This window comes from Myotis brandtii, unplaced genomic scaffold (assembly GCF_000412655.1).
Source record: "Myotis brandtii unplaced genomic scaffold, ASM41265v1 scaffold165, whole genome shotgun sequence".
Lineage (NCBI taxonomy): Eukaryota > Metazoa > Chordata > Mammalia > Chiroptera > Vespertilionidae > Myotis > Myotis brandtii.
Window position 1 is genome coordinate 10,579,058 of NW_005356042.1, and position 4,576 is coordinate 10,583,633.

The following is a 4,576-nucleotide window of genomic DNA, read 5'->3' on the forward strand; positions in this document are numbered from 1 at the left end:
CACACACACATCCTCCAGGAAACAGTTACCTCCCCAACCTGAGAGTAGCTAAACCCAACTCATAGTATTTCGAAGTCCTACCTGGGCCTGGGTAAGCTCCAATGCCCTAGCAGGAGGGTGCCCCAGACTGTTTCAGAAAATCTAGGTCCTCTTTGGATTCTGAGGCTCCTTATAGGGACCCCCAGTTCAACATGGATTCTCTGGGAAAGCACAGAGGCCCAAAAGCCTCTCTTTGAATCCCCAAATACCTCCAGTTCTTCCCTGTGGGAGCTAGAGGTTCTGGCCTGTGGGTAACAGCATTCCCAATAGCACTGGTTGCAGTGAGGCAAATAGGGGGCCAGCCCTGTCCACAGCCCAAAGCTGCTCCAGTGAGTGCAGGTCTCAAATTCAGCAGTGCTTTGAGGTCTCAGGCATTGTGCCAAACACACTGTGTCCGAGGCTGGGGTTCTAATCCCAGGCACTGCTAATGTGTCAGACCCAGAAACAATCCCTGGCCTTGGGTTTCTGTTTCCTTCACTGTCATATATATACACTAGCGGCCCAGTGCATGAAATTCGTGCATAGGTAGGGTCCCTAGGCCTGGCTGGTGATCAGGGCCAATCGGGGCCTTCTGGCTGCTGGCCGAGTCGAGGCCTTCCTTCCCCAGCTGCTGGCTGCCAGCTGTGGCCTTCCTTCATTCCACGCCACCCCCTGGTGGTCAGTGCACGTCATAGTGAGTGATTGAACTCCCTAGGGGACACTCTGCATATTAGCCTTTTATATATATAGACGTCTATATAAAAAGCCAAAGACTGGAACGCTGAAACAACCAGAATGACTGGAACAACTGGTCGCTATGATGCCTACTGTGGCTGGCCAACCTCCTGCAGCCCCTCTCCCTGGCTGGCCCTCTCCCCGATCGGCTCCACCCACCCCAATCGGGGGTGTGGCCAGCCGGCCAACATCCTGCAGCCCCTCCCCGAGCCCCCTCCCCCGACAGCCCGGCCCCCATCGGGCCAGCTGGACCCCCCAACCGTGCAGGAATTCGTGCACCGGGCCTCTAGTGTATATATGTGACAGGAAAAGGAACAAATCAAGATAACAACAAAAATGGGTGGTATAAAAAGAACACAGGTTGTAAAACCAGAAAAATCTGAATTTGAATTCCTGCTTCATTGCATACCCACTATATAACCGTCCATTCACACTCCCTCTTACAATATCTATTTCCAAACCCATATAAAAATGTTTGTGCTATCCACAAGATAAATAAGGGTGCATGAAGTTAAATAGCTCCAAATCCCATAGTAATATCAGAGCCAGGAGGGGGATTAGATTGGTTTTACTATAAAGTCTATGCTCTTTCCATTACTCTAAAGCTACAATGAATAAAACAGCAAAAAAGGAAATGTTTACATGAAAAATACACAAATCTAAGTGGACCCTACAGATCACCTGGACACTGTTCAAAGTGTCCAGGTATTTACCTTTTGTTTCACTCTCTAAACATTTATTGGACAACTACTATAATCCAAACATTGTGTCAAATAGTAACAGGTGACTGTCTATGGTGGCATCCCAGGACTGTCTGGCCTTGAAGGGAGCTCAGCTACATGAAAGAAAGGAAGGAATCCAGGATCAGTTTTGTTTTGTTTTGTTTTAAGGGTGGTCACAGAAATAGCACATAAAAAGGAATGCCCACTCTGAGATTAGAGATGCTGGGACTGGAAATGAAGACTTCAATAAAGAAAGGTTGTGTCACATTTATATTGATGGCTGCCTTGGAGTAAAGTGAGAAATTACACGTGAAGATGCTTAGGGAAAAAATGTTTAAGTAATACAAATATCATGGTATTTTCTGTAGGTTTCTTTCCATTTGCTCCCATTTCACCAATAAAACAACAAATGCTAAGTTACATAATCCTAACCCCCACATTTTATAGAACTCGAATTTGGCGTAAGTCAAAATGCACTGTCTGTAGCCCTGCTAAGTCTTTCAGTTACATAAGGACCTTCTAGCAATAAACAAACAATAGTTAAAAACTGGAGCAAATGGAACAAAATGCAAATATCTGTCAACTCTGGATGGTGAGTCCAAGGGTGTTTGTCATACTACTCTCTGAATTCTGCGTGTGATTAAATTTTTTCATAATCTAAGTCAAACAACAATAAGTGATGCTTTACATTTGCAATTCCTTGGGCATTAGCTCTAAGTGAAAGCGACTATCATTTTTTTTCTCTTTCAAAAGAAATAGATGGTGATATCCTCTGCCATCACCCCACCTGAATACTCAAATTTCCTCTTTTTTAAAGACTTGTTAGACCTTGAAACTACTCACCCACCTTCTTCTATTATTTTTATTAAGATTAGGAAATATATTTCTGGTGCTTTCTAATCAGTCTTAGCAGCCTCAGAACTCAATTTACAATGAAAAATGGCATGAATTTTAAGTCACATATTTTGTGCAGACGTGACTGTGTTTTTCTTTTATTGTGTTCGTACAGACTCCTACTTCTGCTTAAAAACGGAGGCTCCATTTCCATCGTAGAGAAATAACATGAGCTAATGGGGAGAATCCAGCCTCCATTAGGAAAGGCATAATGAAAGTCAAACAATATCTCCTTGAGAAGTTCCTTCTCGCCTTGCACTCCCCATGTCTTGTGCACATTTGCATGGCAGGCTGTTTTGTTTCTCTGTTATAGAAAACTTTCTACATTTCTGAAATTATGTTTCTTATGGAACAATTTGCATAAGGTGAAATTTGTCCACGTCTAGCATTAGGTAACGTAGCGCCACCTACTGACAGATCTAGGGATTGCTGTTATTCTTAGTCTATTCAGAGCCACACAGCCAAGTCTGGAGGGGGACGTCCCTGGAAATGGATCATTCACAAGCCAGGATAAGCCTTAGAGTGACTGAGATGTACACAGGCTGTTGGGAGGCGCAGAAGAGAGAACTCTGTGAAAGCCAGGTCAGAAAGGACTGTAGAGCCAAAGTCCTTGGTGGGGGACCAGAAATAGGAGGCAGGAGCAGAGAATGTAGAGCAAGGGAAGTCATGAATTTGGAGGGTAACTGAGCACCTCACTATACTGGGAGTTCAGGGGTATGTGGGGAAAATGAAAGACGGAAAACGCAAAGGGGTCTGGTGATGAAGAGCCTTGATACCTGCCAGTATAAAGACATTGTTTTTAGGAGCGTGTGCAGGTTAAGCACCAGGACACAGGCTCTGATTTGGGGTGCAGGTTTCCTGGGGGATACTAAGATGGGGCAGAGGGAGATGCAGTAGCAGCACAGGCCCCCCTGACAACTGTGCAGCCACTGGATTCAGGATGTCCCTGGGGAGGGGATGTCACCTGGGGACAGGCGGCTCCCTTTGCCTAAGAATTCCTGGAGGTGGTTCAGCTGTGAGCCCTCAGCCGCTATCACGCCAGGATGCTGGGCAGGAGTGGTCGGGTGCAGGCCTCGGTCTTGAAGGGTGGAATCTAGGTGACACGCCACCACATCCACTACAAAGGATACACAGGAATCTTTAGGCCACGGAGTTACAAGCTCTGTGATTATTAGTATTGCCAGTGTCAACTAATACTCACTGGGTAACTTTAAGGAGTAAATGGGACTACAGAGAATAACTGGTACAGAGTTGATTCTAAAAAGAAGGTAATTGTTACTATTATATTAATATTACATGAAAGTATATACTAATTTTATTTAATAGGCTAAGTGCATAAATGTCATCCTATTATACAAAAAGCTACAATATATGAGACTGTTACATGCCAGATACTTATTCAGCCATGGCCTCATTTGAACTTTACAGCCCAGCCAGGAATAGCTCTCACCTCATTTTATGGACAAGGGCACTGAGGCTCAGAGAGGTTAATTGAGTCATTAGGTTTTACAGGTAACCTTAGGAGCCCTAGGAGATCTCATTTCCAGTTTCCTACCCTTTCCGTTCCGTCACACTGCCCGATTTGGTCAGATGGCCTCATCCACCAAGCTGGCTGGCAATCTGTGAGCAACATAAATAACATGACACAGATTATGGTGTTCTTAACAATTGGACATTATAAGCAAAGACCAAAAATGTGAGCTTTCTTCTCCACTTTCTTTTTAAGCTGCATCCCATTAACATCAACCATCAAAGCAGTATATACAAATCAGTGAATGTCAGAGTCTTGAACCAATTTTTAAACATTTTATTTAAGCATAATATATGTACAGGAAAGTGCCCCAAAAGATATGGAACAATTAATTTTTATACAATGAACTAGCACCTAGATCAAAAAATAAAACATGACCAGTCTCCCAGAAATCCCTCCCCCACCCCATAACCCTCCAAGGATTCTAACATCATCGAATAGTGTGACCTGTATTTGAAACTTATATAAATGGAATCTGATAAAGGACTGTTTATTCTTTTTGTGTCTGACTTCAGTTCAGTAGTGTGTTTTTGAGATTCATCCTTACTGTTGTGTATAATTAGGATTTCTCTTTTATTATCTACTTATATAAAAACCCTGGGTGTAATATCATGGCCAGAACTTCGACCAACTGGAAGGAAGTCAGTCCTGCAGGGGTTGTCTTGGAAACGGCTGC

At 43.8% G+C, this 4,576-nt stretch overlaps 1 protein-coding gene across 1 annotated transcript in view; it reads left to right on the forward strand.

Moving 5' to 3' along the window:
- Nucleotides 1-4,576, forward strand: part of PKD1L2 (polycystic kidney disease 1-like 2) — a 35,371-nt gene that overhangs the window by 12,200 nt on the left and 18,595 nt on the right. The gene's annotated exons all lie outside the window — the stretch shown is intronic.